Consider the following 18987-nt stretch of genomic DNA (forward strand, 5'->3'; position numbering starts at 1 on the left):
GGCCGTTGGTCGTCCGACTGCTTTAAACGATACGTAAGGCCTGAATTACTATGACGTCATATAATGCCATGCTCTTGCCTGACTTTTCTATTTCTTCTCCGATTACTAGTATGCCAAGGAAGGTGGTGTGGGTATTGGGACACTCGTTCGTTCGGCGAGCAGCGGTGCGACTGCGGCAGCGGCAAGTGCGGAAACCACCTGGGCTGGAAGGGACGGAATTTTTGTGGCATGGTGTGGGGGGAATGCGGATCCGGCACCTGCGGCGACTTGTGGAAGACATCAGGGGGCGTGAGAGGCAGTCTCCCGCATTGGTCATCATCCACCTGGGCGGCAACGACATGGTAGACAGGGGCCGCCTTGCAGTCAAGGAAGCACTGCTCACGGAATTTGCCTGGCTGGGGCGGACCTTCCCCCAGGCCAGGATAGCATGGTCATGCATGATCCCACGACGATGGTGGGGCAATGGAATCCGGCCGTATCCAGTAAATGTGTCTGTGAGGCGTCTCAACGGGGAATTGGCAAAGATGTGCTCAGGAAAGGGCCGCTTGCTACATCTCTCGCACAGAATGATCTCGGGATCGGACATGTTTCACCAGGATGGGGTGCATTTATCGGACATTGGTATGGACGCCTGGATTAATGGCATATGGTCGTTTGTGATGAACTTGGCTGCAGGGGGGAAGGGCGACGGACCTGAGGGCCCTAGTCTCCCTTGTGGCGGAAAAGAGACATTTGAACACTGATAGACTGGAAAAATGGAGTGGAGTCCGCCTTTGCGCACTCCCTAGGCCAGCACTGAGGGGAGAGAGGGTAAGCTCTCCGCAGGGGGATGGAGACCACCGGCTGGGGAGGCGAGGGCGTCAGGTACGAGCCTCCTAGCAGCATGGTGGATGAGAGGTGGGGCCCTGGAAATGGCGGACAAGGACCCGAGGGCTGGGGCCCATCGCTCGGGGGCCCAGGTGGGTTGCACCTGGCGCGGGCATCTTTACCTGGGGGATGCGAACCTGAAGGCTCCTTGGTGCTGGGGGAATCGAGAAGTTATGAGCAAATGCAAGTTGAAACGTATAATAAAAGTTGATGAGGAAGAGTTGATAATAAAGGAAAATGTTGCTCATAATTTGAGAAATGTATAATAATTTACTTGTCATGTTTATGAAGTGTGATTAAACATGGCCTTTTTACACCCACCAGTTTCCCAAGTGATTGTTTGGTGGGGAGGCGGGTGTGGAGCATGCTGGGGGATCCGGGGCCTATACAAAGGGCGAGGCTAGACGAGCCCGCCTTTAGGGCCCGGCCCCCCGGCCCACACCGCGCCGCCATTGGCCGAAGGTCCCGGGGGGCTGCCCTATAGGCAGCCAGCCCGGGAAGTACTTCCGGGTCAGAGATGGGTGACGCACGTCCGGTGGGGGCGTGGGGGCAGAGGCCATGACCTATTTAGGTCTGGGACTCGGACAACTCGGCCTCTTTCCCCGCCAGCACCGGACCTGCTCACCCACTCCCAGTCCCTTTGTTAACCTGTTTTTATCTCCCACCCACCCGTCCCTTAAGGCAGTGATTTGGAGGTGTGTGTTGCGGAAAAGAGACATTTGAACACTGATAGACTGGAAAAATGGAGTAGAGTCCACCTTTGCGCACTCCCTAGGCCAGCACTGAGGGGAGAGAGGGTAAGCTCTCCGCAGGGGGATGGAGACCACCGGCTGGGGAGGCGAGGGCGTCAGGTACGAGCCTCCTAGCAGCATGGTGGATGAGAGGTGGGGCCCTGGAAATGGGGGACAAGGACCCGAGGGCTGGGGCCCATCGCTCGGGGGCGCAGGTGGGTTGCACCTGGCGCGGGCATCTTTACCTGGGGGATGCGAACCTGAAGGCTCCTTGGTGCTGGGGGAATCGAGAAGTTATGAGCAAATGCAAGTTGAAACGTATAATAAAAGTTGATGAGGAAGAGTTGATAATAAAGGAAAATGTTGCTCATAATTTGAGAAATGTATAATAATTTACTTGTCATGTTTATGAAGTGTGATTAAACATGGCCTTTTTACACCCACCAGTTTCCCAAGTGATTGTTTGGTGGGGAGGCGGGTGTGGAGCATGCTGGGGGATCCGGGGCCTATATGTACCACTAGAGTAAGTCAGTAAGTTTTTCACACAAGAAAGAACCACATCAGGTGAGTATAAAAATACTTTGACCTCATTTATGAGGTTTTGGAACAGGGCAGGACTGCCTTCACGTTGGAGGACTCCAAGCCCCAGGACCCATTGCTCTCCCTGGAGGGAGGAGCATGCCTTCAGCAGCGCGCTGAAAAGCGCAATCAAACTCCTGCAGCACGGGACGCTGCCACCGCCAGGACTTCCTTCACATTGGGGGACTCCAAGCCCCAGGGCCCACTGCTCTCCCTGGAGGGAGGAGCGTGCCTGCTGTAATAATAATAATAATAATACAGACATTTGTAAAGCGCAACAGATACCTCAAATAGAGGTGTCCCGACGCTAAAGAGGCCAGTAGTGTGGCAGAAGATGGACACAAACCAGGTCTCCAAGCCCTAGTCCGCCGTGAAAAGCCAGGTTTGAACCATTTTCCTGAAAAGGGTCTCGGTTTCAATGGTGCGGAAGTTACTGGGCAGGGAATTCCACAGTTTTGCTGCTCCAAGCGTAAAAGATCTGCCCCCCATGTTCGACTTCTTGAAACGGGGAATACACAGTAAAAGTTGTGAATTGGACCTCAAGGATCTAGATTGCTATATACACGTAATCTTTGTTTTAGATCGTTAGGGCCTTTTCCATGCATGGCTCGGAATGCCAATGTCAAAGCCTTAAATTCAATTCTCTTGGCTACTGGGAGCCAGTGAAGTGCTTTAAGATGCGGAGACATATGTTCACGAAAAGGCACTTGCCTAATCAGCCTTGCAGCCACTGTAGTGCGCTGCTCTAGCGCGCTGAAAAGCGCAATCAAACTCCCGCAGCGCGGGACGCTGCCACCGCCAGGACTGCCTTCACGTTGGGGGACTCCAAGCCCTAGGACCCACTGTTCTCCATGGTGGGAGGAGCCTGTCTGCTGTAGCACGCTGAAATGCGCAATCAAACTCCTGCAGCGCGGGATGCTGCCACCGCCAGGACTGCCTTCACTTTGGGGGACTCCAAGCCCCAGGATCTACTGCTCTCCCTGGAGGGAGGAGCGGGCCTGCTGTAGCACGCTGAAAAGCGCAATCAAACTCGTGCACTGTGGGACTCTAACACCGCCAGGACTGCCTACACGTTGGGAGACTCCAAGTCTCAGGACCCACTGCGCTCCCTGGAGGGAGGAGCGTGCCTGCTGTAGTGCGCTGAAAAGTGCAATCAAACTCCCGCAGTGCGAGACACTGCCACCGCCAGGACTGCCTTCATGTTGGGGGACTCCAAGCCCCAGGTCCCACTGCTCTCCCTGGAGGGAGAAGCGTGCCTGCTGTAGAGGGCTGAAAAGTGCAATCAAACTCCCGCAGCGCGGGACACTGCCACCTCCAGGATTGCCTTCATGTTGGGGGACTCCAAGCCCCAGGACCCACTGCTCTCCCTGGAGAGAGGCGTGTGCCTGCTGTAAAAGCGCAATTTAACTCCTGCAGCGTGGGATGCGTGCGGGATGCGCCCAGGCAAAGCCCGGGCCAAGGGCGGGCCCGTCATTGCCAGGAAGAGGCAGGGCAGTGCCATATCCCTTTCATCTGGCTTACGCCCCATGGACCGCGCTAAGACCTAATTTGATTACACTCTGCCTACTGTTTCACTGTCCAGGTACTGTTTAGTTCCGTTGTTCCCCTGCCAAGTTGGGACTTTAGTTATCAAACTAACTGCTTTAAATTACTTCATGCTTGGGTACGAGGGCATCTAGCTTTATACTTGACTACTGACAATACCGAGCTTCTACACGTTTTTAGCTGTCATTAACTCAAAGTTTATAGAATGGGAGAAAGAAAAACCATGGAAGGAAGTGGAGGTGGGGGTGGTGGGGGAAGCAGTGGGAGAGATTATAAGGGGAAAAAGGCCAGGATGGTACAGAAACATCTTGCCAGTAACTGTGTGCTAGATCGGATAGACACACTCATTAATGAATGTGAGGACTTATTAGAGGGTGATAAAGCTACGCAGTCTGATAGCACCGAATCCCCCCAATGCCCCACACAATCCCCCAATCCTAGCCCGGGCCGCCAACCAACTATTCCAGCCATGTTTCACAAGCCGGCACCCTAAAAGGAGGGAGGACCAGATATGTGTGGGGGGGGGTGGAGGATGCCAGTTTCCAAATAGGCAACAACTTCCAACTGTTGGGATCTGATATCTCCTGTTCCAACAGGTTTTCACTTCTAGCAGACCTGCTCGAGGGTGATAGGGTGTATACGTTGTTGATCCCATCTCCTTTTTTGCCACTTCGGCCCCCTCAACCCCCTCCACCCCCTAGCATACAGTTAGGATCAGGTTCCACCCCTGTACACAAGGAAACACATCGTCCTATTAACATCCTTAGACTAGAAGTAGAGACTATGCGAACTATGATTGAGGGCCTCACTTCTATGGCCAATCTCCTACTACAAAAGGATTCTCTCTGTCCTCAGAATATAAATCCCAAGCCAGGACAGCCACTCAAAGCTAGTCAGGCAAAACATCCTGTACGCGAGACTGGTGCCATAGACAAGGGCTCCAGTAACAAGGCTTTTATTCTGTCCCCCCTGTCACACCATACAAGGAAGTGACTGCCCCTGCGCGAACACAGTTTCAAAACAAGTCTAATTTAAACTTAACACCAGTTCAGGCACATCGTAGTTGCAGTAGACCTCACCCTGTACCTAGGATAGGCCATTCTTTACATAACTCACATCAGTGATCGGCTGACTTGCCCAGCCCTAATAAATCCCAAGCCCCTAAAATCTATGTGGTTAACATACCTAAACATGATGTTAGAAACAGCAATGAAAGTGCAGACTCCCTGACTAACAAAGTTATCCATTGGATTTGTTGTGTTAGGGGATGCCGTTCAGTAATTCAAGAAGACATCACCAGAGCACGTAGACTCATTTCCCGAGCCCATCCACTAGATTGTATTGAGCTTATCTTAAAAGGGCCTGTTCTCGCAGAAAATCTCCTACCTCTGGAATTGCGCACATGCCCACCAGATAGCTCTCCTATTCAGTTCAGCCATTTTCCACCTAGTATTCCCCATAGGCGACCCTTTGGGCAACCACCCCCTTGTTTAGTAGGCTCCTCCTCGCTGGAAACTAATGATTGACTGCTGAGCAAGCCCCAAACCCAACTGAGACCCCATGTTGCTTCTCCATCTTGCAGAGAACCCCCGCACATCCTTCCTATTAGTCAGCTCCCATGCACCACCCTCGTTCCGGTGCCTAGGAACACATTAACAACACTTCCTGTGCAGAAAGGGTCGGGGTTGCCAGGGGTGATTTATCTAATAAGCCCAGTGGGCAAGGTCTAGGCTTCCTTACCTCAATCTGGGATATCTGTGATGCCTTGGAACATAGCTGGGTTGAGGACAAAGGTTTCATCTCCCGATTGGTACACTTTCATCAAGCTTTTTGACATTTGTCTTTTTCAGCAAACCTGGCTGGTGGATCCTCTCTACCGCACAGGCTACCTAAATGACCATATCCCAGCTACCAGTTGGGGAAAAGGTCGACCCTCAAGAGGTTTATCAATCTGGGTCCGCCAAGCGATGGAGTTTGATATCCAGATACTCCAGTTTCAGAGTAAGGATAGCCTTATAATTAGGTCGTAGTGGGGACAGCAAGAGATAGTTGACCTTTACAATGACTATGTGAGGGGGACAAATGGGAAAAAGTCAGAAGTTATAGCGGCACTCAACTTTTTACTAGAAAGGTATTCCAGGGGCTCTAATGGTAATTTTAATGTGTCTTTTGAGCCTCTTACAAATGAGAAATGTAATCTTACTGATGAGGAAGACGGCCAGTGGGTCATCTCAAAACTAGAATTAGTACCCTTAAAAAAATGGTCGGATGTGGCAATCCAAATAAATTCCATCTGTCTAGAGAAAGGCCTACGGGCGACACATGGAAGGTCACCATCTGATAGACACGGGGCTTGCACATTTAATAATGGTCTTAGTGCTAGCCGCACAGACTATCTACTGACCAATTTGCAGCTCTGGTATGCGCGTAGTTGTAAGAGAGCGGCTAGAGAGCAATCACAACCCCAGTGTTCGTCCTTTGATCTATTGCCACAGAGAGAACACACTCACACACGCACTGAATTGCTCACTCTCGATGTGGTTCCACAAATGACATGAGACAACTAAAATGGGCTAATATACTTGAGAAACCCAATGTCCTAGATAACATCTCCTTAGACATTGATGGTGCAATTGCTGAGCTGGAGGCATATATGGCCAAGCCTGTATGTTTCTAGTCTGTAATTGGTATTCACACCAAATTCTTCGCCCGGCTGCAGACTCACTTTGTTAAGCAATGTAAGTCCAGGGACACTCATCAAAAGAAAACCTGCCAGTAGTTTAATGAGGATTGCAAGATGGAGAGCAGATCCCTAGGGGATGCTATCAGAGAAGGGGACCCCAATAAAGTACAATTTACAAGGCAAAAGTATAGGAGAGCCCAGGAGAAGGCCAGGAAAGCATGGGACAAGAACAGATGTCAGGACCTTAAACGGGCATGTGAAAGCAAAAGTTCTAAACAATTTTGGAGCATAGTAAAGTGGGACTGGGGTGGCCAGTCGTCACAGCCACAAAATCATGTAAGCCAGGATCAATGCGTCATCCATTTAAAACCACAATATGCCAGTAGTTCAGACGAATGTGGGGTGGAGGAACCCCTATATTTGTGCTATCATGATGCGGCCTTCGACGAGGTGGATGTCAGCCTTGTGCTGGGACCTGTAATGGGAGGTAAAGCACCGGGCCCAGATGGAATCCCAGCAGATATATTTCTTTCTGATAAGCCCAAATGGTGTTGGTATATTATTCTGCTGGCTAATTAAATTGCCAAGGGTGCACCAGTCCCAAATTCATGGAAAGGGGCAGAGATAATCCCCGTTTTCAAAAAAAGGAGACAAATCCCATCCTGGAAACTACAGGCCAATCACCCTAAAAGACTCTCTCCAAAAGATTATGGGGTGGCTAGTTCTAAATAAGGTCCAGGATTGGATAGACTAGCAGGGCATTTTATCCCTACTGCTGGCAGGATTTCGGGCATGTACCAGCTCTATCGATCAGGTATTTAGTTTTATTTTTCTATACTGGAAGACAGTGGTCCTGGACAAGCGCAGCTTGTATTCTGCCTTCGTGGATCTTAAGTGAAAACAAGGAAGGCTTGGGTCCTGTACTCCCCCGACTGGACCACCCCAATATTGAAATCACAGAAAGGTGTCAAGGGAGGTTTATTTTAAATATTCACGATAAACCTGAGACCACTAATTCTGAGGTTTTTGAGCATTTATTCTGCTTAGTTTTGATAATTCAAAAAGACATTCATAAATCAAGTGGACATGTCTTTTAAAAGGAAACACCACATTAGTAAATCACACAATTGCAACACATTTGTATGCGTGATTCAGAACCATTTCTTTTGTGAGACAATATATACAACACATACATAATACCAAACATTATTTGTGACAAAAATATACACAGCAAACCAATGATCACAAGACAAACATCAATAAATTATGTCTGCCAGCCTGAAATTAAACCAGTCCTGCATTAACACTGAAAACACATGGCGGACAATTGCTCATTCAAAGACACATGTCTACTGCCCTGGGGGAAGGTAGAACAGGGTGTGCCACGAGGCGACTGAATAGAAATGATTTACCCCTTTCTCTAGGTTGTCAACACCAGAAGTAGGATATGCATCCCCACCCTCCCACAGGCAGGACAGTAGACATGCGTCTTTGAATGAGCAATTGTCTGCCTTGTGGTTTCAGTGTAAATGCAGGACTGGTTTAATTTCAGGCTGGCACACATAATTTATCGAGTGTTTGTCTTATGACCATTGGTTTGCTGTATATATTTTTGTCACAAATAAAGTTTGGTATTATGTATGTGTTGTATATATTGTCTCACAAAAGAAATGGTTCTAAATCACGCATACAAATGTGTTGCAATTGTGTGATTTACTAACGAAGTGTTTCCTTTTAAAAGACATGTCCAATTGATTTATGAATGTCTTTTTGAATTATCAGAACTAAGCAGAATAAATGCTCAAAAACCTCAGAATTAGTGGACTCAGGTTTATCGCTTCGTGGATCTTAAGTCAGCTTTCAACCTCGTCTCCTGTAGCAAATTATGTGTATTATTGCAAGAGATGGGGATGTCCCCGAAAAACTATCCCTCATTGCCAGACTCCACAAGGGTAATTACGCCCAAATTCGATGGGGCTTGCAGGGCAATGTTTCGAATCCCTTTCCTATAGAGAAAGGTGTGCGCCAAGGCCGCATAATGGCACCCACACTATTTTCTCTGTTTATCAATGGGATTGCAAAATTCCTGGAGTCTACCCCCACTCCTGCCCCAGCCCTAGTTGGTGTTAGAATCCCCATTTTAATGTTCACGGACAACACGTTAATTATCACAAAAGCACTGAGCGGCCTCCAACGAGCTCTACTACTTTTTGAAGAGTTCTGCTACCTACGGGGCCTGGAAATTAATGTGTCTAAAACTAATTGTATGTCTTTTAACCCTCACCGATCATACAGAGGAGACATAATGATAAATAAGCAGCCACTAGAACAGGTAACCGACATTACATATCTGGGGGTCATCATGCAGAGGGACATGAAGTGGAACCGTCAGCTTGATATGGCCTCATTGAAGCATCGGCAATTGGCTGGAGCCCTGGAAATTGAGTTTAACTAATCCTTTACTAAACCTGTGTGTCCAGTCCTGCAAATGTATAATATGAAAGTCATTAACTCTGCTTTATACGGGGCTGAACTATGGGGGTTTGAAAATCTCTCTAAATTAACTGCAGCAGAATATAGGTTCCAGCGTAGGATTACCAACTTACCACAAAGCACCCCAGTATGTCCACTGCTCCATGCCCTTGTAGGAAGGCACAGGCAGTTATAGCCAGAGTGTGTCCCCTACTCTATTGGCGGAGAATCTGGTCAACACCTGAATTGGCATCCTATGCTGCAGGCCTCAAGGATTTAATCAGAGCAGACTGTCACAACAAAATAAAATGGCTGCAGGAGGTTAGAGCCACCTTAACAAGTATTGATATGGCGACTTTATTAGCGGATCCAGCAAGTACCCGGTTTTCCCCCAAAGCAATTTTAAAAGAAAGGTCCTGGGATTGGGTGACCCATAACATTCATAGGAATAGTGACTCTTCCACACATTTTCGGGTCGTTTCCTAGATGCAAAACTATCCCCACAGTTGGAACAGTTCTGGGATATTATAACCAAGCCACACGATCAGAAACTATACTTCCAATTCAGGGTAGGCTCATTACCAGTAAGGTAATTCACAGCAAGATGGGACACTCCAGGCGATGAACCCTGTCCCTCTTGCTATGTCCATTTAGAGTCTTTGGCCTACATGCTGTTTGTTTGCCCAGCATATGCCGCCCCATGCCGAATTTGGCTAGCTCCTATTTGTAGATCTTTGGGCGCCAGAAGGAATGACGTTTTGCAACGATTACTGCGCTCAGAAACAGTAACTCCCATCGTTGTTGCATTGGCAAAATTCTTGGGATGGGCATGGGCCATTAGATCCCAGATACTTCACATAGGGTGAAGGGCTGTATCTGAATTAGTCTTCGTATGAACTCATGGTGCTGACTTTTCGTGTAGTAGATCCTTCGGTACTGTCTGGCAGGATCTGACATAATATCAATGTAATTACTTGAGACAGTGTGGAAAACAGTACGATGAACTGTAATGTATCTAAGGTTTTAATGCACCATCATAACTTGATGTTTTTACTGTTTTATTGAATTTCGTGATTTTGTCATTGTAGACGACAGATTTGTAACCTTTTTTATTTAACCCTTTTAAGAGTAAGGTTTTTTTTCAATAGGGATTTTATTAGTGTTTATATTGTACCTTATTAATTGCTCCTTGTGTTTTGTTTGATGATATATCTGTCGAATAAAGCTAATATGGCTGACTGGAATCTTGCTGTGTTGACCTGTGTCAAAAGAAAAGGGCAGGAATGTGCTGGATCTATGAGATACAAGCATTCCTGTTCCCTGTGCTGGCTCACAATGGGCTGCCATTCGCCAACACAGGCACCCTTATGCCATGATGCAAGGGTGTTTTTGTTGTAGGGGTGATTGTTTTTGTGCAGGAAAGATCGCCTTCCTGCTCTAAAACAATTGCAAGAGGTGTTTACCTCTTTTGATGTGTGCTGCAGAATGCAACAAACATAGTAAGAGGAAAAAGCTAGGAGAAACTAGGATATTTCTCCTTGTAGCGCCTCCCTAATGCCAACCCTGGGGTGACATTAGAATTTTTACGCATTCCCAGGTCTACGATTCCTTTGTAAATCTGGGAATGCTTCAGATTCCATGGGTGTTGCGTGGGAACACCCATAGCAACACACATGGAACGCCCCTTTCATACAGTGTTCTGCATTAAAGGGGCACTTATTTACAATGCCATGAAAAGCCACGCAAATGGCTTTGCTTTGTAAATAAATATGCTGCGGCACATTGCGCCACTGGAGCGTCAAAAAAGTGTCACTCCGGGGGCGCAAAAGTGCACTAGGGGCCTCGTAAATGAGGCCCAGTATGTTTATTAGTACACACTAGACACTAATTTGATATATCTCCTGCCCAGAGATATCAATTACACACAATAAATACTTTAGAAAGATGGAAGTGGCATAAGAAAACACATAGGGCCCAACCACGGGGCTAAACCATATACTAAAATAGTGGATTGTGAGATAAGTATCAAAACAGGATTAGTACCTAAGGATTAGGACCCCAGGGGGACACGGAACCACCCAAGTAGAGTAGCCAGGGACCGAAGGCGCCCGGGTGCAGAGTGGTTACATCGGTCAAAGGTCCATAGGAAAACACAGGGTAAGCCGTGGTTGGAATTTTACAGTTCTTGGACCCCGTCCCAAAGGACCCAGAAGTAACCACTTGGATTAACAAAATTTGGAAAGCCATTCCCACCTGTGGATATTCCAGAATACCTACACCAGGGAGCCCAGGTGCATAGGGATGAAATGGAGTCAGTAAACATTCATAGATGCCAATGGAGGTTTGTGAAAGATCAGCAGCTACAGCGTCTCGGGGACCAGGCCAGTGGAACTAGGATGAGGAATCCAGATGAGAAGAGCCTGAAAGCAGAGGGGATGATTCCAAACCACCCGGAGGTAACCAGAAGGAGCAGGAGTAAAATGGAATTATGCAGGAATTTTAAGAATATCACGAAAGGCTCCTTTGCTCCTTGGACATCGAGTTTGTCCATATCTCAGGAGGACAACATTCAGTCGGCGGTCTCACAGTATGAAAAGACTGTTACCGAAGCACTGGAAGAACTGGCTCCTATTCGGTGGCGCTACTCAGCTAGGAAAAGGCCATCAGCCCCGTGGTTTTCGGAGCATTTAAGACTCCTTAGACAGGAAGTTAGGAGACGGGAGCGTCTATGGCATACTAGCTGGGATTTAAGGGATAAGGAGGCCCATAAGATCCTGATAAGGAAATATAGGATGGAAGTAATAAGGGTCAAACAAGAATACTTTACGGCCCTCACCACCTCACTCTCCTCTCCAAAAGAGCTTTTTAGGATAGTGGACTCCCTTATAACCCTCCAGACCCCGGACCCTGTCATTGCTTCACAGGAGCTCTGCAATAGTATAGCCTCCTTTTTCCAAACAAAAATTTCGGATATTTATACGTCCTTGGAGCTGCAGAGATCTTTCACCACTGAGCCCCCAGTCCCTATGGATTTAGATCCTGTTCTTAGGGAGAAATCCTTGCCGGGATGTTTGGAATCCTTTCCTCCTCTCTCTCTACAAGATCTAGAGACTCTTCTTAATAAAACCAAATCCGGCTCCCCTCTAGATGCTTGCCCTCTCAAGATTCTTAAGCAGTGTAGTGAATCTCTCCTGCCCCCCCTTGTTGACATCATGAACATGGCATTGAGGGATGGCATTTTTCCTCCTCAATGGAAAAATGCAGTAGTAAAACCTTTACTCAAGAAACCCTCTCTTGACCCTGGGGTTTTAAAGAACTTTCGCCCCATTTCACTGCTCCCGGCCCCTACAAAGATGTTAGAAACACATCTGAATAAACATCTCGCTGCCTTTGTGGAAAGTACGGGCTGCCTGGACCATTCCCAGCATGGTTTCAGGAGGGAACCTAGCACCGAGTCAGCCCTCACCATAGTGCTAGATAACATCCGCACTCGAGTTGATGGGGGACAGACCTCCCTCCTGATCCTTTTAGACCTTACAGCTGCCTTCAACACCCTTTCTCCCTCAGTCTTAACATCTCGCCTGAGGGAGATTGGGGTTCAGGGGGTGGCCTTGAGGCTACTCACCTCTTTCCTCGATCAACGAGAGCAAAGAGTGAAGCTGGGAAAATTCCTATCTCCATCCCTGTCTGTGCATTGTGGGGTCCCTCAGGGATCGGCGTTAAGTCCGACCCTTTTTAACATATATGTGACCCCTCTTGCCAGACTGATTAGATCTTTTGGGATGGAGGTAGTCTCATATGCGGATGACACGCAGATCCTCGTCTCTCTCTCCCAGTCAGCTACTTCGACTGCCTCCAATTTTAGATCTTGTATGGAGGCAGTCGGTCAATGGATGATCTACAATTCATTGAAACTGAATGGGGAGAAGACGGAGGTGATGGTGTTTGGAGGAAAGGAGGAGGTTTGGTCAGCTGACTGGTGGCCAGACTCATTGGGAGCCTGTCCTGTTCCTGCTTCTTCTGCCAAAAATCTTGGGGTCGTGATCGATTCCACCCTCAATATGTGTCAACAGGTTAACAGAACCATTTCTACCTGTTGGGGTATCATTCACATACTGAGGAAGATTAGGCACTATCTTTCACAGCAGGCAAGGAAACAACTTGCTATTGCCCTTATTGGCTCTCGTCTGGACTACTGCAATGCGTTGTATGCAGGACTGAATAAAAGTCTGCTGCAGCGCTTGCAGGTGGTCCAGAATGCAGCGGCCAGGTTTGTTCTGGATTTACCCCGACGCACTTCTGCTACCTCTGCCAGAAAACAGCTTCACTGGCTTCCCATAGAGGACCGCATATTTTTTAAGACCATGTGCATGACCTACAGGGCCTTAGCAAAAAGCAGTCCTACTGGAATTGGATCCATTTTGTCCCGTTATAGTCCCTCTAGGAACCTGCGTTCCTCTAACAGGCTCCTTCTATCAGTTCCCCGCATTCGGAGAGCCAAATGGGGTGGTAAAGCCTTTTCCATCCTGGCGCCTAAGTGGTGGAACGCCCTCCCACTGGAACTAAGGTCCCTTCCTTCTCTTCAGTTATTCAGAAATGCTCTGAAAACACGTCTCTTTGTGCGGACATATTTGTAGTTGTGCTTTGCCTTTTATGATCTTTTGATAGGCGCCTTGATGCCTTCGGGTTTAGTCGCGCAATATAAATTGTTTTCAAAATTCAAATTCAAATTCAGGAGTACAATATCAGCCCCTGGTTGGAGGTTCTTGCTGTAGCACAATGAGGATAAAGCAGCACCTGTGGAGCCCAGGCGATGATGCAGGAGCACAGGAGCCATCCACAAGCTGTCCCACACAGGTCGACGAGTGCAGAAAGGTCAGTGGCCGACAGGACCACCAACAAGCCATGGCAAACTCAAACAACGGTTTGCAGGAGAAGACGCTGTGTTGCAGCCCAGCAAGGTCTATGGGCACCTCCGGAGGAATTAGCTGGGCAAGGGGGTGGACACTCCCCAGGCCTTTGTGTGGGTTTGTGCCAGAAAAGGAGCCAAAGGCTCCTGAACTGGGCACAACTGGTTTATGCATGGATGGCACCAAATGTGCCCTTCAATGCAGTCTGGTGGTGCTCTGAAATGCTCCCACCCTGCCCAATTCTAAAGGAGAGGTGGTCGCATCTCTCCTTTGCAGAAATCCTTTGTTCAGCTTCCCCTGCCCGAGTTAAGCTCATCAGCGGGGGTGGGGCAGAACACTGTCTAGGGTCAGCAGCAGCACAGGCTGGTAGGCATACCCTGTAAGGCTACAATGGTAGGTATTAGTGGGTCCTCTAAGGAGCCCCCAGTACATGGTATCGTGCAACTAGCACTGTAATCAGTGTAAATACATGATTCCAACATGTTTGATACCAAACATGACCAGGTTCAGGGCAGTCATTACATAGTTGGACATCTCGACTTGCCAGTGTCCACTACATACCTTATCATGGCTGTCCCGCAATTACAAAGCCCAGAGAATGGAGTCTGGTTTTTTTTGGGGTACCTCTGCTCATGCAGGGGTACCCACATACTTAAAACCATGCCCCATGCCATTGGACTGAAGGGCCTACCTTATGGGTGACTTACAGTTTAGAAGTGCAATGACTGGTAAATAAGGTATACCTTCTATCCAAAGAGAAAGGTGTAAGCGCCATTTCATGCAGACTGCAATGGCAGCTTTGTAGATACAGTTTGCCTGGGCTCCTATGGGTGGCATAATACATGCTGCAGCCCATAGGAAACACCTGGTATACCAATGCCCTGGGTACCTCAGTACCATATACTAGGCTCTTAAAATAGTACCCCAGTATGCCAATTGTCGGGTGTACAAAGTACCAGAGAATTTAGAGGAGAGAGCACTGCCACTGGGGTCCTGAATAGCAGGATCCTAGTGAGTTACAGTCAAAACACACTTACACCAGACAAAAAGTGGGGACATCTATGCCAGAGAGATTCTACTTTCCTACAATGGGTATGCCCAGACGTGGGTCCCTTGGTCCCTGTGCCACTGGATTCAAGCTAGCTTGGCTGATGAGGGGTGATACCCTGAAACTGGTCCCAGGATGCTTGTTTCCGGTCCTTGGAGGGTCCGGCTTGGTAGGTCGAGCTGGACTGTTTCCATGAGGAGCAGGGTCCAGGCTGATTTGCATACGGTTGGGTCCAAACTGGGGTGGCGTAGTGAGCAAAAGAACAATGGATTTAACCCAGATCTCTTGACTGGGGGTGAATGTTTGATATTTTCAGCATTCTGTCAATTATTTGTTGCAGCAGCGCTTTTTGCCTTAAGTGGGATGGGTATACCTAGACATGGGTCCCTTTTTTGCTGTGCCACTGGATTCAAGTAGCCTGGCTGATGACGGGTGATACCCCGAAACCGGTCCCAGGATGCTTGTTTACGCTCCAGGGAGAACCCGGCTTGGCAGTTCGAGCTGGATGAAGGGTGATACCCTGAAACTGGTCCCAGGATGCTTGTTTTCGGTCCTTGGAGGGTCCGGCTTGGTAGTTCGAGCTGGACTGTTTCCATGAGGAGCAGGGTCAAGACTGATTTGCATACGGTTGGGTCCGAACTGGGATGGGTGTAGTGAGCAAAAGAATGATGGGATTTAACCAGGATCTTTTGACTGGGGGTGAACGTTTGATTTATTCAGCATTCTGTCCATGTTTGTTGTCACATACAACTATATCTATGGCTCTCCATCCCCTCTCTCAACTTCAGCTCTCTTTACTTTAATACTCTTGCTGTAGCCAATTGCTCTTTTCCCATCCGACCTCAATGTATCTCTCCTCTGTCTACTTCACTTCTCACAGAACCTAGGGGCATATTATCAAGGACCCGTGTTAAAATTATCGCCGTTTTATCGGCAGGAAACAGCCGATAAAACGGCGATAATGGGCTTGATAATACGCTCTTGTTAATTCCCATAGAATCCCATGTTCTGGTGTTAACATGGGCTTCTATGGGAATTAACAAGAGCGTATTATCAAGCCCATTATCGCCGTTTTATCGGCAGTTTCCTGCCGATAAAACGGCGATAATTTTAACACCGGTCCTTGATAATATGCCCCCTAATCTCTATTGTTGCCTCACCTCTCTCCATGTCACAACTACTGTCGTATGACTTATACTTTCTCAGAAAAATCTGTGCGTTTGTAGGACAACATGGATGTCAAAATTGTGCAAGACTGATTCCACGCACACCATCACGTTGGCATTAGTCCTGCTAGCTCACAGTGCACCATCTGTACCCATTATCTGACAAGGTAACAAACGGATTGTGCACTCAGAACATGACAACCGTGACTCTTTAAGGAAATCATGGTAACATATCTAGGACCTTTTCATTTGGTTACTTAAGCATACCCAAAGAGATACAGCACAAATACACAACATGCAGTTTCAATATTTATTGAAGCATTGTGATTCTTGAGTAAAATATGTGTGCTGCAATAATCAATAGAAGTAAACAGAATAAAGTACTTTGCATTGTGAGAATGGTGAAAAAGATAAACAGTTCAACCATTGTGCTGTTCCAGAATATATGTTTGCATATAGGCCCTGTAATGTATTGTACTCGTACCTAGCACTACCTATTCTAGTTTGTCTAGGGCGGGTGAATCTGCCAAATCCCTATAGTGTGATCAAACCTCCACTTTACTTGTGGGTAAGTATCATTAGGGTGCCCGTCTTGATGGAGAGCTGGGCAGCATCCCTCACAAGGGGTAGACAGTAATCAGCTAGGCTGTGGTGACTGCTCAGTGCCAGCAAAATGCTCCTCTAAATAAACAAGGAAGTGATGCCGTTCATACAATAAACATCACCCATGTTGCCATTCCGAAGTATTAGTCAGGTGGCTATTGTTGATTCCATTGTGATAGCTCTGCAGCAGAACGGACAAAAATAACAACATTTTGTGTAGTAAACTTAGCCCTTGTACAGAAAGGTGAAGGTGTTGTGATATTATGCCTAAGAAGAGGAAATGTAAGCAATGATGTTTCAGAGAAAATGATCCCGCACAGGCATGCAATAGAATGTGTGTTAAATGTCAGTGTTTGAGAAAAGAAGGCAATTTAAAAATGTAAGCATGTAAAATGGTGGTGTTCTACTCAGACATCAAAGAAAATGTCCCTTTTGGCTAAAACAACTCCACCAGTTACAGACACCTCACACATCCATACTGCACCATCAGAGCATAAACATTCTAAAACACAAAAGTTTAAGCAAATTATTTATTTTCAAAGTAAAATACATAATAAAAAACAAGAAAAAAAGTTTTTTTCTTAAAAACTAGAAATGTCATGCACCAAGATGCATAATATCACAATTCATAACATCAAGACAAGTAAGATTTGTAATAAACACATAAAAAATACACAAAAATTATACACACAACACAGGAGAAAAATGTAGACATACAAAGATGTTCTCAACATTGTATACGTACACCCGCAACTATTGGATTATCTGCCAAGTCAAAGTACTTCATATAATTTCATAAACCTGCAAATACCTTAGTAATCAAGTGTCTATACATTAAAAGCATTGACACGTTTCGGTGGATTGTCATTTGATAAAAACACCTTCTTCAGGAAATTTGATGACTCCCGGAATCAAATGTGTAATTTCTAAAATACATATACATAGACAAAAAGAAAAATACAAACAACAAACATCAGGCATAGCAATATCTAGGCATTTACATTTCTTTAAAAACTTCATTTATAACCTGATGATGCAGGCAATAGGAAAACAGATTCAGCCTACTCAAACAAGTTCCCACATTCCAGCACGTACTCTCTTAAAACTTGTAAGATATATAATACCTTTCTAGGTTATATTCCTGGTAATACCAAACTTTAAAGAAATTTTAATTTACTCTGGGGATGTCATAGACGAAGGCCAAGAGATCTCTAATCCAATGTCCAGACTCCAAAAGTTAAAATCTGTAAAAGAGTTTATCAAAATGTACGTCGGATATCTTATACAGTCCACAACGGACAATGTTTATGAAATAAGGCAGGTCATTACCTGAATATTTAAGGTAAAGCCCAAAGACTCCTTCAGGGGTGTATGGCCAAAAAACTCTGATGCAAAAACCCACAGATAAATTAAAAATCTATGGAGAAGAAAGGTTCATTGGTTAATAAACCAGCCAATTGATTTTTAGCACCTCTGGCCCACTCCCAATCAGAAGCAGAAGAAGTCATTACCTGTCTCGCTCCGGGGCCGATACCGAGTATCAAATCACAGTAAAAGTATGGGCATCAATATCTGTGGAGAAAAGAGAGCAACCAGTCAGTGTTCCCAAATTCTATTAGTCCTTCTAAGATAAGCTATTGCCACATGTCTATTGTGTATTGTCCAATACATACTGGTTTCTTAAATAAACAGCGGCTGTAAACTGCAATTCCTGTACTGTTCCACAGAGATATGTGGTCCACAATTATCGGACCCCATGCCTCCTTCCTTATTTGCAAATGGATGAATAGAGGTTCCTAGATTGCATAGGTAAAAAAAGAAAAAGGGCTGCCTATTAAGATCTCAAGTGGAATGTAAATACTTTTTACTGCATCATCACGTTATAAATGACGTTTTTAAAGAAATGTAAATCCCTAGACATTGCTATGTCTGATGTTTGTTGTTTGTATTTTTCTTTTTGTCTACGCATATGTATTTTAGAAATTACAAATTTGATTTCAGGAGTCATCAAATTTCCTGAAGAAGGTGGTCCTTATCAAACGACAATCTCCTGAAACGCGTCAATGCCTTTAATGTATAGACACTTGATTACTAGGGTATTTGAAAGTTTATGAAATTATCTAAAGTACTTCAACTTGGCATATAATCCAATAGTTTCGGTGTACGTATACAATGTTGAGAACATCTTTGTATATTTACATTTTTCTCCCATATTGTGTGTATAATTCTGTGTTTTTTAACGTGTTTATTACAAATCTTATTTGTCTTGATGTTATGAATTTTGATATTATGCATATTGGTGTATGAGATTTCTAGGTTTTTAGGAAAAAACTGTTTTAATTTGGTTTTTATTATGTATTTTACTTTGAAAATAAATAATTTA

The sequence above is a fragment of the Lissotriton helveticus genome, chromosome 11 (genome assembly GCF_964261635.1).
Source record: "Lissotriton helveticus chromosome 11, aLisHel1.1, whole genome shotgun sequence".
NCBI lineage: Eukaryota > Metazoa > Chordata > Amphibia > Caudata > Salamandridae > Lissotriton > Lissotriton helveticus.